The 24,755-nt window shown below is 34.1% G+C and overlaps 1 long non-coding RNA gene across 10 annotated transcripts; it reads left to right on the top strand.

The window, feature by feature from the left end:
• The first annotated feature begins 923 nt into the window (after positions 1-923).
• On the top strand, positions 924-23,598 carry LOC143247658 (uncharacterized). Of its 10 annotated transcripts, none has more exons than XR_013026643.1 (4): positions 1,481-1,548; positions 2,097-2,224; positions 4,140-4,316; positions 21,057-23,598. It is a non-coding gene; the product is annotated as an uncharacterized LOC143247658 (long non-coding RNA). The 10 variants fall into 10 exon arrangements; XR_013026641.1 differs by having other exon boundaries at positions 1,485-1,548; positions 2,097-2,178; XR_013026639.1 differs by lacking the exons at positions 1,481-1,548; positions 2,097-2,224 and adding an exon at positions 924-1,069 and having other exon boundaries at positions 22,423-23,353.
• Positions 23,599-24,755: the final 1,157 nt, after the last annotated feature.

Below are 24,755 nucleotides of genomic sequence, written 5' to 3' on the forward strand. Positions count from 1 at the left end.
GATTACTACATATCATTAGTCAACAACTTGTGTCAATAAATCAAATGAAAGAGAAAATAATTGTTTAAAACAGATGTAGTCTTCCATCAGAACAAAGCCACAGCTTAGAAATCATGTGTTACTTTGAATGTTATCCGTGGTATTGGCTACAAATTACTCAGTCACCTTCTTTCCTACCATATTTAGCTCCAAGTAATTTTCTTCTCTTCCATAACCTTAAAACGTTTAGGAAAGATGAAAGATTTCAGAGTGATGCTGATCTCATGCTTACTCTCCAGTCATAGATTGGGGCTAAGAATAAAACCTTTTCTCAGAAGGTCATAAACGCCTCAGAGCACAACTTATGCACTCTATAAACTCAGGAAGATATTACGTCGAAAAATAAATCATAGTTGAACCAATGTCTTTGCTTTATAGGTCGATCTAAGAACTTTTCGGAAACCCCTCATAGTTAACATGATTTATACCATTTTATCAATCATATATTTCCCCTGCACCCAACACAATAGAAAATTTCTCTTATTATAGCCACTGCCTTCTTAATACCTAAGTGGTCAGCTGTTGGAAGGTTGTGGAGATGTCAGGGTGCTTTTGTATCTGGAGACAGTGGAAGAACAGCAAACAGACATGTTCTTGTCTTCTGGCGTCTTCCCATTTCCGAAAATTCAAGCGTCCTCACAGCGATAATAAACACTACTATGCTTATTGCACCTTTATCTTTTGGCTATATACTTGGAAGTGATTGTTTGACACGAAGGTTCTTTGTCTGCACTACTACTGACGCACTAAATAACTGATTTCAAACTCGTATATATTTCCTTGGGAAACTTTCGTTTAAGTCTTAAACCATGTTACTGCTTCATGGTTCTCTCTTTTAATAATATTTACACTATTCATTAGCGCGTGGTCTTCGACATAATGCATCACTAATTCCGTGGTTACGTCTATGTTACGTTAAAGTTATGTTCTTGAAGTTACTAGAACTATTTTTCAGTTCTATTTTCAGTCTGTCAAATTGTCCAAAGACCACGGTGTGTTGTCACTGGTGTAATGAAACCGTAAAAGAAGGGTGAGTAAAATCTTAAACTACAGAAAATGTCTGACGTTAAATAAATGTTTTAATTTGTTTGTGTGGTATACATGTTCAATCATTCATTTGTCTTCGATGAACTGGGTTTCAAAAATTCACCAGTCATTTCAATGTTGCGTGACTTGTCGAGATTGTAAACTTTTGTCCATCGAAGTAACGGTGGAAACCACTAAGGACACGTAAGTTGATCTTTCTGCAACATTTAATGTTTTAATAGAATAAGCAATTTAATGTTATTTTCTGTGTATAGAAGATTGTATGGACTAGTGAAAAAGTGTTAGATAATTGAACTTTTAACACTAGCATGTTAGTTATTATGTAAAATAATTGCCATAAATTTTCTGATGTTCTGATTATTTTTTCAAAGCTGAGAATAGTTTGTAAGTTATTTTCAGTTAGTAAGCTTGTTTAGATAGCCCGTGGATAGATGCGGTTGGAGATTCATTGTAGTTGTTAAAGTAAGGTGTTGTAATTAGAATGTATATAAAGTAAATCGTATTTTATCGTAAATATAGTTATTCTATCATATATTTTAATGTACTGTACGTTAATAAATAGTGCTTGCATCAGGTTTGTTGTAAAAATAGTCATTTGCCATTTGTAGAAAATAGTATAAACTGCGTTGTATTTTAATTAAATAAGGCTAACTAGTACGCTGATGAAATGTTAGGCTTAGGTGTAAAAAGAAACATTATTTTAAAACTTGTTGAGATTTCACGTTATGATTGTTAAAGTTTATTTTAATTTATATTTTAACTTTACGATGTATTAATAGTATATCAACATCAAAGTTCAAGTTCAGAAACATTGTGGGTTGTCAGGTTGTCTTATTATGTACTGTTATAGTTTAATTATGTAATTGTAAATGTAAGGTAAATGGATGGATTCTTTTATATCAGTATTGTAACATCAGTAATATAAAATGTGGTATTTCAACTGTTTATCAGCGAGGTTTCTCACACAAGAAAATTAGCAGTTCAGTTTCTTATGAATAGAATTTATACAGGTGACATCATAGTCACGTGATAGGGGAACTTGTCTTAACAAGTTGACATGATGCGAAATGTTTATTCAGCTGTACACTCAAGGTATTCTCAAATTTTGATTGCCAAAATCATGTAAAAAGAATGTCAGGTAGAATATTTATATTTCCCTTATAATTTATAAAGTAAAAATATGCTTCGGTTATGGTTGATATGAATTTAATGTAATGGTTTTACTTGAGGGGTCAACTTTCTTTTGTCATCAAAGTCCTGAAAAATCTTCAAATTCTCTTGGGCAGTGAAAACAAATTCTTCTTGGTTACCCAAGAGAAGCTTTAAGAAACAGCTGCTCTTTACAAGTTACCTAATATCACATAAATGTTTGAAAAATGACTTGCTTGAGGGATTGGTTAATAACAGTCATTAATGTGCCCCTTGTTCTATACCATCACCCCACAAAGTTTGGTTCTGATTAGCCGAGTAACCTGGGAGTGGTTGGATAACAAAGCATAAAAGTCTGTGTATCTAAATATATAATTCACTTTGCCATGATCTTCAACATCAGTGATTTAAAACTTTATAACAGCTTAACCCTTTATTAACATATGCCATATTCCCCTATCATTGAACTACTAAAATCTCACCTTTTATTTTGAATAAACCCTAATTTGGCAATGAAGTGTGAAAAAAAAACCTCAAGGTATTTAAAAAAAATTCAGTAGCTTCATCCAGGCTAGTAGTAGAAGTGAATCCACAGGGGCAGAATGTTGAAGAAATAGTTTTATTATTATTATCTGGAGGGTAACATTTATTTTTTATTGTCTTTTATTTTTAACTGTGTTGTTGGAATGTTTTAAATCCTTGAAATATGCTCTACAAATTCTAAAAATAAACGTTATTGGTTGAAATGTTAAGGAACTTACAGACAGTTGACTTAGAGATAAAAAGAAAAAAGTGAATTATTGTAATTTTTATTTCAATCAAGTTAACATGAATAATAAGATAAAAAGTATTTTTTGGAACCTTAGTTGGTTATTAGACAGTGATAGTTCCACAGTTTAATATTTGAAAACATTTGGATTGGACTGGAATTGTTTAAGTTTCAATATACAGAAGTAAGTTCAGTCATTAAAAGTAGTGATGGTGACACTGTAACTTCTTATGAAAAATGTTCATTACAAAGGCAGAAATGCCTGTGAATAATGCTAAACATTAGATTTTATTCAAAGATGAGACTGATAACCATGTAGAATATTTACTAATGTTAGTCATGACTTAGTTTAGTAGATTGCTGTAATAGACCAAGGTGAAAATCAAAGATGTTTGAGGCAAAATTATTCTATAGATTTGAAAGCTCAGGTCTGTCTGTCTAGATAGTTCTGAGTGATTGAAACATTGGTTGTTGGTGACACCCATGAAGTTTTGTAAGACTGATGAAACTTATTTGGAGTGCATTATGCACTTTTAATTTTCATACTAAAGATACAAAAGTGATGTAAATTGTGGAAGGATTGGGCCTCCAGAATGAGTTGGTTCCTGTGTAGGATGATACCCGTATTTTAAAAAAATTAAATGATTTTTGTAATATCTTGATTCTTGTCTTCAAAACTGTGAGAGATTTACTTGTGTCTTAAGCAGTTAAATGGTAGGGTTGTAAATATAAAATACAGTACTAATGGCAAAGCACTGCTGTTTTAGGTGGAGTTTCATTCTTCAGTAATATTATATATACAGTTTATAGCTGTAAATATGGAGAATAGTTTGTCTTCATATCATGAGAAAATAATTTTGGGATGGCATGATGAACTTGCTTTTGTTTTGTTGACTGATTTTAAACAGTTTATGTATTTTTTTATGTTGGTGAGATATATCAGTTTGTGTTTTTATTGTGCAAGAAAACTTGTTTGAATAAATATGAGTGGCTTCATTATCTGATCATTAATGAAAATTAATAAAAGACTTGCCACAATGTGTGTTAAAGTCTACACCAGAAAAGTTACAATATTATGTTTAATGTTTTTAAATTCCTAGCAGAACCACTGTTATAAATTACTTTTTCTGTTTAGTGTCATGGCTGAAAATGATGCTGAACTTCTGGATTACAAGGAAGAACAGGAACAACCAGCCAGTGCTTCAGTGGAAGAAACAAAGAATCCAACTAGCTCTGGACTCTGGGATTTCTTACTAAAACCAGAACTTTTTAAAAACTATTGTTGATTGTGGTTTTGAGCATCTTTTGGAAGGTGAACAATTTTTTTTTCTTGTTCTTTGTGTGTGCTTAGTTATAATGAATAATTTAAAATTTAATATCCAGGTATGAATAGTTTTGAAAATCCACTTTTTTGCCCTCTTGACAGTTTTTCTGTTTTACTTCCAGACCTAAATTTTAAAATTACATCTGAATTGTGTAGTGGGAAAAAATTATTAAATGGAATTTTGATATAACCACAAGTGGCCATCTGGGCAGTTAAAACAAAGAATGGTCTCCCTGTTAACTTTTTAAACAGAAACGCCCATTGATGGTATCTAGATGTCAAAATTTGATAGTTCAAACTTGTTTAAGTTGCAACCATTTATCAGTTTCAAAATATAACTATTGTCAGTTCCCTCCTTCAATCAATGTTACTTTGTAATTTGTTATGATAAATTTGAAATTTGTGTGCATTATTTGATTATAATTTAAATTATATTATGAAATAATTGTTTCTTATAAATGTGCATATTGGCTCTTACAACTGAAAGTATTGAGATAGTAATAAGAAATCAGAAACTGGTGTGAATTTTTTTTAATTTCTAATTCAATATAGCTACTACAAAACAGCTAGAATTGTAGTGAAATTATAGTGTGTCACAGAACAGGTTATGGCTTGTTAACCCTTACACAGTGGCCATCATGTTCGCACTGTTTAAGGTTTAAGGCAGATGCTAACTTAAACCAGTATATTACACAATGTTCTCAGTGGTATGGTGCATTATGTTACTGCAAGAGATGAGAATTTCAGTGTACTAAAATGATAAAACTACTACTATATTTTTGTAGTTAGAAAAACAGTCTTATCTAAAGGTCCTTCAGATTCCTCTGAAAACCATACAGTTATTCAAACAAACAAGGGACAAGTTGGTCATTCAAGGCTGTCTTTGTGCATCTCACCCCTCGAGGACAAGTTTAAAAAATTAAGACTCATTTTATCTTTCATTAATTCTATTTTTCTCATTAAAGTCACTGATGTAGTTGGCACTGTTACCACTGGCAGAAACTCATTCCATTAACCATTCACTCCTTTTGTCTTCAGAGTATGTACTAAAGTTAACTTTTGTTCTATCAATTGTTTTATTGCTTTGTGTATAACTTATCTTTTCAATACTCTGTTTTTAACTCTCATACACTATTAGAAAAATATTAACTGTACAGGGTGGCCCGTAGTCCCTACCATTCCATATATCTTATGTATCCAGTGTATCTGTGTGCTGTCCCTAATTCTCGCTGCATAATATACCCACGTACTTGTCACAATACGCTCTTCAAGTGTAAATGGGCTTACATCGGCCATATTTCTCTGAAACAAAGAAACAATTTTATAATATATGCATAATTGAATATAGCATAATAACATATGGATGGGTAGGAACTTATGGACCACCCTGTATTTTAATTATAAACTAATCAGAGCTGTAATGAAAGTTTAACTTTTACTTTGGGGTAAAAAATGGCTGAAGTACAAACATTTTAAAATTGATTTTGTCATTAACCCATTTATTGAGACTACATTAAATGTTTACCCATTTACTGAGGCATATGGAATTTCTGCAGGTCGTACACCATGCACAGTACACTCACATTTAACATCTGAAGGCAGGCCACGTCTTATATAGAGAATTGATAGCTGGTTGGTTTAAAGTTTGCTCCTTATTTGACATTCAAGTGAAACATTGTTTATTAAATAATATTGTATGTGTGTCTTGATGCTTCCTGTCTTCTATTAAAATCAATTTAAATAGGCTTACGTATGATGATGCTTACTGCCTAATAGTTGTATTTATAAATCTTTAGTTTTAACTTGCTTGTAATACATGAAGGGTAAAATTAGTTTGATTTTCTGCTTTCAGTTCAACATGAGTGTATCCCAGTATTAGTTTGATTTTCTGCTTTCAGTTCAACATGAGTGTATCCCAGTATTAGTTTGATTTTCTGCTTTCAGTTCAACATGAGTGTATCCCAGTATTAGTTTGATTTTCTGCTTTCAGTTCAACATGAGTGTATCCCAGTATGAGTTTGATTTTCTGCTTTCAGTTCAACATGAGTGTATTCCAGTATTAGTTTGATTTTCTGCTTTCAGTTCAACATGAGTGTATTCCAGTATTAGTTTGATTTTCTGCTTTCAGTTCAACATGAGTGTATCCCAGTATTAGTTTGATTTTCTGCTTTCAGTTCAACATGAGTGTATCCCAGTATTAGTTTGATTTTCTGCTTTCAGTTCAACGTGAGTGTATCCCAGTATTAGTTTGATTTTCTGCTTTCAGTTCAATGTGAGCGTATCCTAGTATTAGTTTGATTTTCTGCTTTCAGTTCAACGTGAGCGTATCCCAGTATTAGTTTGATTTTCTGCTTTCAGTTCAACATGAGTGTATCCCAGTATTAGTTTGATTTTCTGCTTTCAGTTCAACATGAGTGTATCCCAGTATTAGTTTGATTTTCTGCTTTCAGTTCAACATGAGTGTATCCCAGTATGTTTGATTTTCTGCTTTCAGTTCAACATGAGTGTATCCCAGTATTAGTTTGATTTTCTGCTTTCAGTTCAACATGAGTGTATCCCAGTATGTTTGATTTTCTGCTTTCAGTTCAACATGAGTGTATCCCAGTATGTTTGATTTTCTGCTTTCAGTTCAACATGAGTGTATTCCAGTATTAGTTTGATTTTCTGTTTTCAGTTCAACATGAGTGTATCCCAGTATTACTTTGATTTTCTGCTTTCAGTTCAACATGAGTGTATCCCAGTATTAGTTTGATTTTCTGCTTTCAGTTCAACATGAGTGTATCCCAGTATTAGTTTGATTTTCTGCTTTCAGTTCAACATGAGTGTATCCCAGTATTAGTTTGATTTTCTGTTTTCAGTTCAACATGAGTGTATCCCAGTATTAGTTTGATTTTCTGTTTTCAGTTCAACATGAGTGTATTCCAGTATTAGTTTGATTTTCTGCTTTCAGTTCAACATGAGTGTATCCCAGTATTACTTTGATTTTCTGCTTTCAGTTCAACATGAGTGTATCCCAGTATTAGTTTGATTTTCTGCTTTCAGTTCAACATGAGTGTATCCCAGTATTAGTTTGATTTTCTGCTTTCAGTTCAACATGAGTGTATCCCAGTATTAGTTTGATTTTCTGCTTTCAGTTCAACATGAGTGTATCCCAGTATGTTTGATTTTCTGCTTTCAGTTCAACATGAGTGTATCCCAGTATGTTTGATTTTCTGCTTTCAGTTCAACATGAGTGTATTCCAGTATTAGTTTGATTTTCTGCTTTCAGTTCAACATGAGTGTATCCCAGTATTACTTTGATTTTCTGCTTTCAGTTCAACATGAGTGTATCCCAGTATTAGTTTGATTTTCTGCTTTCAGTTCAACATGAGTGTATCCCAGTATTAGTTTGATTTTCTGCTTTCAGTTCAACATGAGTGTATCCCAGTATTAGTTTGATTTTCTGTTTTCAGTTCAACATGAGTGTATCCCAGTATTAGTTTGATTTTCTGTTTTCAGTTCAACATGAGTGTATCCCAGTATTAGTTTGATTTTCTGTTTTCAGTTCAACATGAGTGTATCCCAGTATTAGTTTGATTTTCTGCTTTCAGTTCAACATGAGTGTATCCCAGTATTAGTTTGATTTTCTGCTTTCAGTTCAACATGAGTGTATCCCAGTATTAGTTTGATTTTCTGCTTTCAGTTCAACATGAGTGTATCCCAGTATTAGTTTGATTTTCTGCTTTCAGTTCAACATGAGTGTATCCCAGTATTAGTTTGATTTTCTGCTTTCAGTTCAACATGAGTGTATCCCAGTATTAGTTTGATTTTCTGCTTTCAGTTCAACATGAGTGTATCCCAGTATGTTTGATTTTCTGCTTTCAGTTCAACATGAGTGTATTCCAGTATTAGTTTGATTTTCTGCTTTCAGTTCAACATGAGTGTATCCCAGTATTACTTTGATTTTCTGCTTTCAGTTCAACATGAGTGTATCCCAGTATTACTTTGATTTTCTGCTTTCAGTTCAACATGAGTGTATCCCAGTATTAGTTTGATTTTCTGCTTTCAGTTCAACATGAGTGTATCCCAGTATTAGTTTGATTTTCTGCTTTCAGTTCAACATGAGTGTATCCCAGTATTAGTTTGATTTTCTGCTTTCAGTTCAACATGAGTGTATCCCAGTATTAGTTTGATTTTCTGCTTTCAGTTCAACATGAGTGTATCCCAGTATTAGTTTGATTTTCTGTTTTCAGTTCAACATGAGTGTATCCCAGTATTAGTTTGATTTTCTGCTTTCAGTTCAACATGAGTGTATCCCAGTATTAGTTTGATTTTCTGCTTTCAGTTCAACATGAGTGTATCCCAGTATTAGTTTGATTTTCTGCTTTCAGTTCAACATGAGTGTATCCCAGTATTAGTTTGATTTTCTGCTTTCAGTTCAACATGAGTGTATTCCAGTATTAGTTTGATTTTCTGCTTTCAGTTCAACATGAGTGTATCCCAGTATTAGGAATGGGTATTTTATGTTGAGCCAACTCTGGTACGGGAAAGATTACTGTTTTTGTGTTGGCCACTCTTCAACAGTTAAATCCTGTTGGAAGTCAGGTAAAATAGCAATGGCTCATTACAAAAAAAATATTGTGAGGTTTATTGTCTCTACCAATCTGAATCTAAAAATGTGATTTGAAAGTTTTTCTATCAAGTATAGATTCTCAGGGAACAAACATTTAGCTTTCATGATGACAAGAAACTAATTTGAAGTAAAAATATATTCTCAAGATGGCTGGTATGGGTATTAGCACTTTAAAATAAAGTGCAGAACAATGTTTTGAACTTCTTGGGTCATATCCAGGCTGACAAAGAGAGAGTTTGCAATTGAATGTTGCTGGGCACACCTCAGAGACAAAAGTGTAAACAAGTATATTAGTATTGATATAAAGGTGTTCCTTCATGTTGGTTTAATTTTACTTTTAATTGTTGTATAAGTAGGGCTTCTTTGATTTTGTGTTTGTTTATATTTGTTTTTGTACTTAGTATTTGGGTGTTTTGTATGGTTTTGTTGTGTTTATTTGATTTGTGGTGTTCAGAAACGTGTGAAGGTGACTTTTTATGTTCTTTGAATCTGGTTTCCATTTTTCTACTTGTTTCTCCAATATAGAAGTCGTGGCAGTTATCACATTGTATTTTATAAATAATGTTGGTGTGGTGTTTGTCAGTGTAGTTTTTACATAGTATAGACCTCAGTTTTGTGTCTGGTTTTTGAATAAATTTGATGTTTACTGGAATGTTGTGTTTTGTAATAAGTTTTTTTCCAAATGTTGGTTATTTTTTTCACTGATGTCAGGAACATATGGTATGCAGCAGTATAAGGCGTTGCAGTTTGTTGTATCTTGGGATTCATTGTTATTTGTTTCTTGTTGATCTAGGTGTGTGTGTAATTTTTCTCAACAGTTTTTTAAGGAAATTTGTAAATCTTGATGAAGTGTTGTTTTATTTTGTTGATTTAATCATTAATTTTATCAGGTGAGCATAGTTTTGTGGCTGTGTTTATTTGGTTTCTTAATATGTCGAGTTTTTGTTTTGTTTCATGTGCTGAGTCCCAGGGAATGTGTAATCCAGTATGGGTGATTTTTCTGTGGATTTCTGTTTTGATTTGTGTAGCAGTTCTTATGATCTGGAGGTTGAGAAATGTTATTTGGTTTGTTTTCTTCCTGCACACAGGTGAACTTAATGTTAGGGTGTATTGAGTGGTGAAAAAGACTAAGTGTTTATTCTGTATATGTGAATCAAATAACTATCATCAACACACCTGTACCACTATAGTGGTGGGTGTAAGGCTGAATTGATCGCTTGTGGTTCAATCTGTGTCGTAAAAATGTTGGCTAGAACTGATGACATGGGATTGCCCATACTTATTTGTAGGTTGTTTTGGTTATTGAACATAAAGTTAGTTTTGTTGGTAGTGAATTATATAATGGTTGCTAATTGATTGCTGGGGAAGTGTATCACATGCCTGAAAACAGTTTTTGAAATTGGTTATATCACGAACTGTAAAATTAAACTATTTACGTTTTTTGTGTATAACTAGTGTTGTCAAAATCATAAATATATCACATAAATCTTGTGATTTTTTTTCTTTCACATATTTGCAATAGAATGTACTTTATTTCTCACCTGGTGGACAAGAATGTAAAACATTTTACAGTACTTAAAGTCAACTGAATGCGTCTCAAGCCTGTATCAGGATTTTTGCTGTAAAATTAGTTTGATTATTCTGTTATTTGTAAGGCAGTAAATCAAATATATACGTGTTTTCCTGCATGTTAATTTTACTGAAATAATTTTTGCAATGCATTTCCTTCTCTTTTGAGAGAAAACATAATCTTAAAGTTTCAGTGCTATTGTAGCATCCAATCTATAAAGATATTCACAATGTAATGTGGGGTCTACATAGATACTACTCCTCAGTGTGGATTCCTGTATGTGGTGAGAGGACCTCCCAGGGAAGGTTCTATTCTTTCAGTTTACCTCCTCTTGGATCTAAACATCCACTCACGTGTTTGCCATGTGTGGTGATCCATGAAGGGGAGGAGAGGATCCTGGTGGTTAAGGGGTTCTACACTAACACACCACTTTGGCCTGAATTCCTGTAGATAGGCGGCCTTGGGGTGGCCCCTCTTGGGTCAGTTGGCAGGTCTACTTGGGCTGTGGTCAACCAAGTACCAGTGTTGGATGTTCTCAACATGTGTTTGGGTATAGTGCTCACGAAACCCTGGCGTTACTGTAATGTCCTGGTTTGACATTGTAGTGCGTCCCCTCGTAGGGCTCCATGATGGGTGGGTGGGGTCAGTGGGCACCGAAATATTCCTTTTTTATTATGGACCCTCCAAATAAAAACTTAAATAAAATAGTGAAAAAACAATCTAAAGATAAATGACCACGTCATGAAATTCTGAGCAGCAATCTTCAACATCTGTAACACCTCTTGTACCTCATTTTATTATACTACATTCTCTTTTAGACAAACCTTTTGGGCATATGTCTCCCTTTTTCATTCAGTAGGGACTAGAAGGACTAGCTGGCTCTCTAAAGTCAGTAAAGAAGCTTTGATCTGGTGACATATTGGTGGAAACATCCACAGCTCAACACATTAAACTCCTCTTGCATTCAAAGACAATTGGGTATGTACCTATTGAGGTTACACGTCATCCTACTTTTAATTCATCACTAAGAGTTATTGTTGAGAGGGATTTTGAAGAACATCCCAGAGTTATAGATTCTTTCTGGTTTCTCCATTTCAGGAGTTTCTAGAGTGAAGCATATCTCCACTCACAAAGATGGAATTACAATGCTGACCAATGTCCTTGTTCTGACATTTACATCACCACGCCCACCTGCCACCATCAAAACAGGATATCTTAATTGCCATATATTCTAAACCCTCTCCAATGTTTCCAATGTCAGCAGATCGGTCACTTGAAGACGTCATGTTGTGGTTCTAGACGTGTGCTCGTTGCGGTGGCAAGAACCATGATGCTTATGAGTGTGAAATGGGCCCTCGTTGTGTCAATTGCAATGGCTCTCATCTGTCCTACTTTCGTTCTTGCCCTAAATGGTTGGAAGAAAAAGAGGTGCAGTGTTTAATAATGATTCATAACATTACCTATCCTGAGGCTTGAAGGTTGCTGTCCAGCACTTCATTTCGGACATTTTGCTGCACTTCGTTCCACAACTACAATGGAGTGCAGACAGATCTCTCTGTGCCTCCAAAAAAATCATTCTCCAACAAAATGAAAAGTCTTTTGACCTCCATGATCAAATTGTTATCAAATTCAGTACCTACTTCTGTCCCTAACATACATTCCAGCAAACCCCAAGATCCACTTCCTTTGGTTCTGGGTACAGGCATTTCCTCAGATACATCTTTTTCTCTCACCCCAAGATGCAAAATGATCATTCTTTCATGTCCTTAGTCACTGGGATCCTCTTCCAACAGCAAAGACCTGCCCAAATGGCCAAGGACAGGATCCATGTAGGCAAAAAGACATAATCATAAACAGAAGGGTTCTCCACCCAGTTCGCCTACGTAAATAAAATGACCACCTTGATACAATGGAATTGTCGAGGTTTATGTTCTAATCTGGATGATATCAAAACACTGATGGCTTCCTACTATCCTGTATGTCTTTCCTTACAGGAAATGTTTCTGAAACCTGCCAATACAGTCACCTTTGGTGGTTTTCTTTCAACAGAAATGACAGGCTGTAAGAGGGATGAGTGCATGGAGGGGTGGCACTATTGGTTGATCAGCGTGTGCCCACCTTGTCATCTGGCAGTACCTCAGTTGGACCTGATGATATACACTATGAAATGCTGTGCCATCTATCTCCTGCTTCTCTTGCAATTCTTCTGATTGTTTTTAACTGGATCTGGCAGGAGAATGTTTTTCCTGATGCCTGGTGCCAGACTATTGTTCTACCTTATCTTTAGCCTGGGAAGGGTCCCAAGATTACTTCAAACTACCATCCAGTTGCTTTGACAAGCTGTCTCTGTAAGACCTTAGAGAAGATGGTTAATGCTCATCTTGTTTGGTTCCTTGAATCAAACAACTTCCTCTCGCCCATCCAGTGTGGATTCCGACGACAGCACTCCACCGTGGATCACCTGATTCAACTTGATACTTCAATCAGAGAAGCCTTTCTCATATGGCATTTTGTATCAATATTCTTTGACATTGTAAAGGCTTATGATACAACATGGAGGTATGGTATTTTGCGAGACCTTCATATATATGGGTTATTTGGCCATTTGCCCATTTTTATTAAAAAATTTTTAATGGACAGGAGATTCCAAGTTTGTGTAGGTTCAACACTTTTCTGTTCTTTTCTACAAGAACTTGGAGTTCATCAGGGCTGTGTTTTGAATGTTAAACTTTTCAGTGTAAAAATTAATGCCATCACTGAACAACTCCCTCTCACTGTTGCAAAGGGGCTCTGTGTCGGCAACTTTCACGTCTTATGTCAGTCGTCGATCATGAGGTATACTGAGCAGCAGCTACAGACTGTCCATACTTTTTCAGAACAGATGATCTGCCATTGCTCCTTTTGGCCCACATATCCAGGCATAGTTGGATGAATTGGATCTGTCCTTGGATAACATTGCTGTATCCACTGGTCAGCCCATCATACCATGGCTTCTTGCGGTTCCCAAATGTGACCTATCGTTAAGTCATCTGAGAAAAGCAGACACTCCCATTTGGAAATACTGTCTGCTATTTGCTGAATATCTTTCGAACCATGTTTCCATTCCAATTTATACAGATGGCTCAAAATCAGGTGACTGTGTGTTTGTTGTGGTTGTGTGCAGAATCACCTCTACAGCTTTTGTGTTCACTGCTGAACTGTATGCCATTTCTCTTGCCCTGGATCACATAGAAGCTAAGCAGTACTTAAACTGCACTATTTATACTGACTCTCTTGGTTCTCTACTGGCCCTGGAATCACTTCATGTTGGTTCACAACCTGATCTCACTGATATTCAAAACCGACTGGCCCATTTCTCTTTAACATCTACTTCTGTCCAGTGTTTCTGGATACCAGGCCATGTTGGTACTTGCAGGAATGAGCTCGCCGACACCACAGCTAAATCTATCTTCTCTGGCACCACTGTGCCTGTTCCATACATGGACTATGGTCCTGTATTCAAGGCTCGACTCCATGCCAGCTGGCAGTCGACTTGGAGTGAGCAGCGTGAAAACAAGCTTTTCCAAATAAAACCCTCTATTGGACTTTGGCCATCTTGCTTCCATGAGAATTGGTAAGAGGAAGTTCCAGATAAAAGAAACCGATAAGTCAAAAAATGTGACCAGTGCGTAGTCTATGTAACGCTCAGGTCACAACAAACTCACATTTTACTTTTTTGCCATTTTACGACTCTCAACATCAGCACAATTTTAAACATGTTCTATCTCAAGATTTGTCCATAACATTAGACAGTGTTATTGGTGATGGTGACACTGTCCACCTTGGTAATGTTTTTAGTTTTTAAAGGCCATTAATCTTTTTAATATCATTTAAGTTTCTTATTTAAAAATTAGACCTTTTTTGATGTGATTCCCTTTTAAGAATCAAAGCCCATCTAGTTCGATTTGAAATTAGAAAATGGCTGTAACATCAAATAACTCGAAACCAGGACTGGAAAGGCCAACTTCAGGTGACTAATGCTGCTGTTTGAACTACCTGTTAGTCAAACTTGTATTACTCTAGTTTTCTCTTACTGCTGTACATTAGATGTAAACATTGGTTTTATGCTATTTATATTTTATTTTAAAATTTGTTTTGTTTTACCTTAATTTCCTTTTATGAATTTTACAAAAATACTTTAATTTTAACTTTTTACTGGATGCTTGGCACAGATAGCCTAGCTGGTTTGTGCTATAAAACACTAAATCAACCAATCAACCACAGATTTTACCATCATCACTTTTTTTAACTTACGTTTATTTGTAATTGATTCCAGTTATTATAAATAACACTTTTAAACTAATAAAGTATGACATAACATTTCATAACGTATTGAGGGCAAAGGTGATTGAAATGAAATACAGTTGAAGAGTCAAAACTAGTGTATTTAAAACTTAAGTTTAAGATATTTTTTTAGGAACACGCAACTTATTAAATAATTATTTTCTGAACAAAAGCGTGGATAGATATAAATAATATAGCAAGAAAGTATATTTCATTATACTAGTTATGATCAGTGTCTGTGTGGACTACACAGGAAGAAAGTATGTTTCATTATACTGGTTATGATCAGTGTCTGTGTGGACTACACAGGAAGAAAGTATGTTTCATTATACTGGTTATGATCAGTGTCTGTGTGGACTACACAGGAAGAAAGTATGTTTCATTATACTGGTTATGATCAGTGTCTGTGTGGACTACACAGGAAGAAAGTATGTTTCATTATACTAGTTATGATCAGTGTCTGTGTGGACTACACAGGAAGAAAGTATGTTTCATTATGCTAGTTATGATCAGTGTCTGTGTGGACTACACAGGAAGAAAGTATGTTTCATTATGCTAGTTATGATCAGTGTCTGTGTGGACTACACAGGAAGAAAGTATGTTTCATTATACTGGTTATGATCAGTGTCTGTGTGGACTACACAGGAAGAAAGTATGTTTCATTATACTAGTTATGATCAGTGTCTGTGTGGACTACACAGGAAGAAAGTATGTTTCATTATACTAGTTATGATCAGTGTCTGTGTGGACTACACAGGAAGAAAGTATGTTTCATTATACTGGTTATGATCAGTGTCTGTGTGGACTACACAGAAGAAAGTATGTTTCATTATACTAGTTATGATCAGTGTCTGTGTGGACCACACAGGAAGAAAGTATGTTTCATTATGCTGGTTATGATCAGTGTCTGTGTGGACTACACAGGAAGAAAGTATGTTTCATTATATATACTAGTTATGATCAGTGTCTGTGTGGACTACACAGGAAGAAAGTATGTTTCATTATGCTAGTTATGATCAGTGTCTGTGTGGACTACACAGGAAGAAAGTATGTTTCATTATATATACTAGTTATGATCAGTGTCTGTGTGGACTACACAGGAAGAAAGTATGTTTCATTATACTGGTTATGATCAGTGTCTGTGTGGACTACACAGGAAGAAAGTATGTTTCATTATACTAGTTATGATCAGTGTCTGTGTGGACTACACAGGAAGAAAGTATGTTTCATTATACTGGTTATGATCAGTGTCTGTGTGGACTACACAGGAAGAAAGTATGTTTCATTATACTAGTTATGATCAGTGTCTGTGTGGACTACACAGGAAGAAAGTATGTTTCATTATTATACTAGTTATGATCAGTGTCTGTGTGGACTACACAGGAAGAAAGTATGTTTCATTATACTGGTTATGATCAGTGTCTGTGTGGACTACACAGGAAGAAAGTATGTTTCATTATATATACTAGTTATGATCAGTGTCTGTGTGGACTACACAGGAAGAAAGTATGTTTCATTATATATACTAGTTATGATCAGTGTCTGTGTGGACTACACAGGAAGAAAGTATGTTTCATTATACTGGTTATGATCAGTGTCTGTGTGGACTACACAGGAAGAAAGTATGTTTCATTATACTAGTTATGATCAGTGTCTGTGTGGACTACACAGGAAGAAAGTATGTTTCATTATACTGCTTATAATCAGTGTCTGTGTGGACTACACAGGAAGAAAGTATGTTTCATTATACTAGTTATGATCAGTGTCTGTGTGGACTACACAGGAAGAAAGTATGTTTCATTATACTGGTTATGATCAGTGTCTGTGTGGACTACACAGGAAGAAAGTATGTTTCATTATACTGGTTATGATCAGTGTCTGTGTGGACTACACAGGAAGAAAGTATGTTTCATTATACTGGTTATGATCAGTGTCTGTGTGGACTACACAGGAAGAAAGTATGTTTCATTATGCTAGTTATGATCAGTGTCTGTGTGGACTACACAGGAAGAAAGTATGTTTCATTATACTGGTTATGATCAGTGTCTGTGTGGACTACACAGGAAGAAAGTATGTTTCATTATACTGGTTATGATCAGTGTCTGTGTGGACTACACAGGAAGAAAGTATGTTTCATTATGCTAGTTATGATCAGTGTCTGTGTGGACTACACAGGAAGAAAGTATGTTTCATTATATATACTAGTTATGATCAGTGTCTGTGTGGACTACACAGGAAGAAAGTATGTTTCATTATGCTAGTTATGATCAGTGTCTGTGTGGACTACACAGGAAGAAAGTATGTTTCATTATACTAGTTATGATCAGTGTCTGTGTGGACTACACAGGAAGAAAGTATGTTTCATTATACTGGTTATGATCAGTGTCTGTGTGGACTACACAGGAAGAAAGTATGTTTCATTATGCTAGTTATGATCAGTGTCTGTGTGGACTACACAGGAAGAAAGTATGTTTCATTATACTGGTTATGATCAGTGTCTGTGTGGACTACACAGGAAGAAAGTATGTTTCATTATACTGGTTATGATCAGTGTCTGTGTGGACTACACAGGAAGAAAGTATGTTTCATTATACTGGTTATGATCAGTGTCTGTGTGGACTACACAGGAAGAAAGTATGTTTCATTATACTGGTTATGATCAGTGTCTGTGTGGACTACACAGGAAGAAAGTATGTTTCATTATACTGGTTATGATCAGTGTCTGTGTGGACTACACAGGAAGAAAGTATGTTTCATTATACTGGTTATGATCAGTGTCTGTGTGGACTACACAGGAAGAAAGTATGTTTCATTATACTAGTTATGATCAGTGTCTGTGTGGACTACACAGGAAGAAAGTATGTTTCATTATACTGGTTTCATTATACTGGTTATGATCAGTGTCTGTGTGGACTACACAGGAAGAAAGTATGTTTCATTATACTGGTTATGATCAGTGTCTGTGTGGACTACACAGGAAGAAAGTATGTTTCATTATGCTAGTTATGATCAGTGTCTGTGTGGACTACACAGGAAGAAAGTATGTTTCATTATGCTAGTTATGATCAGTGTCTGTGTGGACTACACAGGAAGAAAGTATGTTTCATTATACTGGTTATGATCAGTGTCTGTGTGGACTACACAGGAAGAAAGTATGTTTCATTATACTGGTTATGATCAGTGTCTGTGTGGACTACACAGGAAGAAAGTATGTTTCATTATACTGGTTATGATCAGTGTCTGTGTGGACTACACAGGAAGAAAGTATGTTTCATTATGCTAGTTATGATCAGTGTCTGTGTGGACTACACAGGAAGAAAGTATGTTTCATTATGCTAGTTATGATCAGTGTCTGTGTGGACTACACAGGAAGAAAGTATGTTTCATTATACTGGTTATGATCAGTGTCTGTGTGGACTACACAGGAAGAAAGTATGTTTCATTATGCTAGTTATGATCAGTGTCTGTGTGGACTACACAGGTAAACATAATTTCTTATTGCACACAAAAATGAAATAAAGTGTTTTGGGTAAACAACAAAATTGATCTGATTTCCAATAATATCTCACTATGAAACTTTGTAGAATGGACGGCAACTCTCTGTTGTGGAGACACAAGTGTAGAGGATGACGTGAAAATCTTTCACTTGAAGATGAAAGCGGAGGTGGGATCCAGATAGTGTTTTTATATGTTTAGTGTGTTGCTGGAGATGTGATGTTAGCGGACAAAACAACATCCGTTCCTTGTTTCAGTATTGGACTTTTTATGAAAGGACTGGAAAACATTATTAGTATCTGAATTCCAGGTAATTGCTTGTGAAAGCGGGCCCACTTAGTGATGTTCTCTTTACCTCTTAAATTCTCATGTGCAGAAGGATGTCACTGTGGTCATCATGAACATCAATCTAAGCAGCTCTTACATAGTACATCTGATGAACAGTAAGCCTGCTGGATCTGATTGTAATGAGAGCCTACCTTGAAACAAAAAGAACAGCATTGACTAGAGGGTTATATCATTCTTGTCTCAGTCCTCTACAGTTTTAATCTTATGTTAATTTAGTTTTTTTTCAATTTCCTCACATTTCTTGTAACTTAGATGCTAGTAGATTGTTTTAAAAGTCATATTAAAATACTAAGGTAGATTAAAGTGTAACAAATATTAAATTGTATGCATAATATAAATGTTCTAATTAACCTGTTGAATGCCAAATGTTTCAGCTGCTATGGCAACTCTGAACCAAGTTTAAAATACAACTCTAATGCTTTTCATTTTGTAACTTTTTTTGTGATGCCATTTTGGATCGAAAGTGAAACAATTTTAAGTAGGTCAAATGCATGATGGTGCTGACATCTAGCGTTGAAGTTAGGTATTACTGAAAACGAATTAACTCGTCCATGGCACTGTGTTACCAATCGGCTTGGACGAGTTATTCTGAACTGAATAGGTTAAACCTTGCCATATGTAAAAGGTTTATAAAAAAAATTAGCACTGAAGCTTCCAATTCAGCTAGTGAATACAAATAAAAAACTGTTTCATGAAACAATCAAAGAGAAGATTATGGATATATAAATTTGAAAGCAGTAGTTCTCAAACCTTTGTGTCCTGAGGACTCGTTTTAATTTAAATTGTTCCCAGACCTCTAGTCCTGTCATTGTTTTTGTTTTTTAAAAAAATTCACGTACATGAAAAACTGTATTCCATAATTTAATGTTTTACTTCATATGAGTCTAATTTTAAAGAAAAACATTGTTATTCTAGATTTTTTTTTCTTTAATTTGTTTGTGAAACTTCCAACCTGACTTGTGGGCCCCCAGTTTGAGAAGTGTTGTCTTAGAGTGTCATGTTTCAAAAGTAAATTTGTTTTCCTAGTTTAACACATTGGTTAAATTGGTTTAAAAAAAGAAAAAAATGGTATTATTATGTATGGCTGTTTTCTCATTACATAAAAATCCCAGATGTGTATTTTTTTCTATTTTTTTTCACTCCACTGAATTATTTTTCTCGAAAGATTTTGACCAAATTTGCTTATATTTTATTTTATTTGTATGTTTATAAATAGGATACTCTAAATGTTTATCATTCTTAGCAAGTTTAACAGAAGTGCTTATAACAAGTAAAGTGAATTATAAAACATGTGAAAAGTACATAGGCTAAAAAGTAAATTAACTAGTTGCATGCATTCTAGAAATTTAAAACATTTTATGATACTCAAATGAGTTTCCTTTCAACACTTTGGATGTTTGTAAATATTTTAATTATGGGCAAACTTGTATTTTCAGTGATCTAAGCCTAATGCATATTTTATAGGACTTAACCAAGTTTCAGCTCTTGACCATAAACTAAAAGTGTTATACATTTAAAATGTATTACTAAAAGTGTTCAGACAAAGTACAGCTAACCAGTATGCTTACTTTTTTATTCTCCTTTGTATTTTGAAATGAAAATATAAATGTTTGAGGGTAATTTTTATTCAATGTACGAGTCAAACAGAACTTTTAATGTATTTATCAATGTGACTGCAGCTCAGGTATGTTAGGAATTTAAAATAAAAACCAAGGTTAGTGGTTAGTGACTTTTCTGATGAGAAATTTGTTGTTCTATCAGTTTAGTGATACTAAAATAGCATCTAGCAACTGTATTATCATTGTGGTTTTTTTAGTCATCACTTCATTAAAAAAAAAAATAATAATAATTCCATGATGAAAGTTAATAAAGTTTGCCTTGTTTTAGAATTGGTGCAAGAAATGGTGTACACTATTCACCATTTTAACTGACTGGAAACAATCAAGCAAGTGTATGTTTGATTGTGAAATTAAATATTATGTTATTAAGCTTTACTGAATCAATGAGCACCTATTAGGTGTAAGATATACACCTCCAAGTCATTTGATGCATTCAAAATTTAAGTAAAAATAATAAATGTGATTTAACATTTTTATAGAATTGTCATTTTGGAACATTTAGTGTAATTTAAAGATAAATTGTTACATTTACTGCACAACTTCAGAGAGAGCCTCACCTCTAAAATCTTCACCTGTAAATGCGCCCATCCTAAAGCAGGGGTTTATATTTACTAAGAATCTGTCAACCTTTGAGAAGTTTTGTTCCTCATGCAGATTTTCTTCTCTTTCTCTGAATTTATTAATAATCTGTTTTTATCATTTTATGATTTTAAAGCATGTGATTGGAACGACTACTAACTGTAGTTCAGTTTTGAAAATAGTTACAGATAAAGTTTAAATGCCATTGGATAGAGCAGATTATGAACTGATGAAAGCGTTTCAAAATGGGCTGGCAACTGCTTCTTGTGGAGACACCAGCATAGGGGATGACGTTTTGAAAGTCTTCTGTAGACCAAGTTTCTACAGGCGTTATGTTGATGACACCTTTGTTATTTGGTCCCACAGTCATGAGAACTTGCCATGCTTCTTAGAACACCTCAATTCCATAGACAAAAGAATCCACTGTGGAAATAGAGGAACAAAACAGTCTACAATTTCTTGAAGTACTCATCAGCAAACAAGCAAGACAAATAACCACAACTGTATACAGAAAACCCACCCACATGAACAAATATCTACACTTCCAGTCCTATCATCCAACCTTGACAAATCGTGGTATAATCTAATGCCTAAACAAGAGAGCGGAAAACATTTGCAATAAGACATCCATCGAAGCAGAATGTCAAAAGATCATAGAGAGTTTTAAACAGAATGGTTACACCTCCTCCTTGATCAGAAACACCTTGAAGAAGACCACAACAGAAAGAAAAGATCATAAAGTTACCATTTACCTACCATACCTACAACATTTCAGTGAAAAACTCAAACACATCACCAAACAAACATGTTTGTGTTTGGCCTTACCATTTTAAACACATCTTTCTTCTAATCTTTGTAAAACTCCACAACAGTATTTTATTTTTTTGAAAAACGTTTTTTTTTATAAATTAAAAAATAAGATAAATCAGTAGTTCTACGAAAACTTTATATTTATTTACTATTTTGATGATGTTTTATGCAGTAAACGAATGATCACAGGGTTAGCCAGTGAGACCAGCCACATACTAAAGAAGTAATAATGTCTATAAATTTAAATACATGAAGTGTACCTTCCTAAAATGAAGCAGTTTTCAGTAAAGGTCTGCTTTATTAAAGAAAACTATGTTACTGATGTTATATGTAAGTGGTACGGTAGGGTCAGTCAGACTTGGTCTTTGAGAAACCAGAATGCATAGGTGTAAATAAAAATCATTCTCCCCTCCTTCCCGTTGTAGAGTTGACATTTAAATAACCTGTAGAATCTCCTAAATTCCTATCTAGTTGTTTATTCAGCAACCTTTCACTACTGTATCTGTTATTTTCTCTCTCTTAATGGGAACTGTTGCAAATCAGCAGTGTACAGTAGCTTGGAAAGTTGATTTTGATATCAAATTCGTAACCCAATATTGAATAACATGTTGTAACATATTTATTTACTCAGTAAATAAATTATAGATGCATGATGTTATTCTCTACTGAAGTTTACATCGATTATTAAACTTTATTTCTTTCATTCAATAAAAAAAAAATGTTTGCATGTTCGGGAAGGTTTGGTATGAAGGATTTGGCCCGTTACCTTTGTTTCTGATGAAGAGGATGTCAAGATATCGAATAATGTACAGGATAAATGTGATGTGAATATCTCCGTGTTCAACGTTTCTTCATATAGTGAGTATTCTTTTAGAATAAAATCTTGTCTTAGGAATTAGGGTTGATGTGACGAGATGGGTAACTCAGAAATATTTGTTTCTCTTCCCTCAAGATTATTTCTCAAATTAGTTAGACTATTAAACTAAGTTGATGAAGTTAAAGTTTTAATGTAATTGTGTACTATAAGAAAGTATTCTTTACTTAAACAGACATGTAAAAGAAGCCATCAAAACTTCACGTGAAAGTAAAGACATAGAAATCTTATTACTGGAAGTTTAATTAGCTCTCTTCTTGAACTTTGGTGCTTTTTAAACAGTTATTATATCATAATAAAGTAGAGTTATGTTAAAGTTGACATGAAACTAGTCTATGTTTATCTGGAAGATAAATTCCAGTAAGGCCAAGATGTATTTTAAATGCTTTATATATATACAAATATATATATACTAATTGTTTTCAGCATTATGTTGTTATAGATATAGAGAAGTGGTTTTAATAGTTTATCAGATTCTGTTAGAAATACTTCCAAATTGAGGGTTTACTGTTATCAATGTCTGTTTATTTGTTCTTTTCAATTACATGATCTGTATTTACATCCCTGATTTAATACATACAAAATCATTATCGTATAATTAGAGATCTTTGTTGATGATCCGTTTTATTATAGTACCTTAAAAAGTGCCCAAGATCTGTTTGAATACAGTTTGTGTTGGTGTTTTTTCAACTGCAGACTTGGTGTGATAATGATTTTGTACTGTTTTCTGGTATCTATGAATACTAAACACGTTAATAAAACACTTTCATAGTTGAAGGATGATAAGCTGACCAAAGGCCCTGTTTCTTTCTGTATCATCAGCATTATACATCTGGGTGTTTTAATGTTTCACTTGTAATTTTATCATGTAAAAAAGAGTTAATTCACTTCAACTTTTAATATCTGTTTTTTGTAAACTTGTAATTTGTGTAAAATTACAGTGATGTTCTTACAAATTACCTTTTCTTTTAATGTACCAGTGGTGTTACTATTGGAAATTCTTTGAATCTAAACAAAAGTCTTCAGTGGTTTTCTTAAGTTTATCCTGACATTTTTGCTTATGATTTTGATGCAATCTGTTGGATTTCTACATAAAACTGTATAGCTGTTCCTTAAACAAGGACAAGAGTTCTTTATTTGTGTGCAGTTAAATAAAGAAACTTGGCTCAATGCTTATATAGTACCACTATACTCCTAAATGGTGTCACTGTTAAATCATTTATAAATTGGGGGTACAAGACAATTACTGTTCTTGTTTTATAAGTTTTTAAAAAATCAACTTATTATTTAAAATTTTCATCAGAATTTAAAACTCTTAACCAACCATTTGTAACATCTTTCCTTACAACAACTTGTCCATTCTCTGAGATTTAAAATATGAAATTATTTGAAAGTTAAAACTAAGGGGAAAAGTTACAAACAAACTTTGTTCTTAAGTTTGGTAATACTAGCAGGTCTTCATGTACAGTCTGAGCTTATCCATTGAAAACTTTTTAAGGTGTAAGATGTCAATCAAACAAAAAAAGTTTAATTCTGTAGAATTATGTAAGTGTGTGATTGGAGGTTAATGAACCTTTTAAAAATCAGTTTCCAGGAGCTTCAAGTTATCTTCTACAATTTGTTTTAAGTTTGTATAATATTGATGCAGGAGCTGTTTTCCTGAACAGTATGCCTTTTAACCTAATTCGTTTGTGTAGTTCTGAAGTTTACGTAACTAATTACAATGTATTAATAGTAAGTCCCGAGATATTTCTGTTCCTTGAGTGTTGCATGCTGCACTGTGTATCAAAAGGGTCACACTCGTGTACACACTCCTTATATTAGACTGGGGGTTGTTAATATTGGTCAATTTGATCAAGAACTGTTGCCTCTTTACTAGCATGCTGCACTGTGTATCAAAAGGGTCACACTCCTGTACACACTCCTTATATTAGACTGGGGGTTGTTAATATTGGTCAATTTGATCAAGAACTGTTGCCTCTTTACTAGCATGCTGCACTGTGTATCAAAGGGTCACACTCATGTACACACTCCTTATATTAGACTGGGGGGGGGTAATATTGGTCAATTTGATCAAGAACTGTTGCCTCTTTACTAGCATGCTGCACTGTGTATCAAAAGGGTCACACCTGTACACACTCCTTATATTAGACTGGGGGGGTTAATATTGGTCAATTTGATCAAGAACTGTTGCCTC

The sequence above is a fragment of the Tachypleus tridentatus genome, chromosome 3, assembly GCF_004210375.1.
Source record: "Tachypleus tridentatus isolate NWPU-2018 chromosome 3, ASM421037v1, whole genome shotgun sequence".
Lineage (NCBI taxonomy): Eukaryota > Metazoa > Arthropoda > Merostomata > Xiphosura > Limulidae > Tachypleus > Tachypleus tridentatus.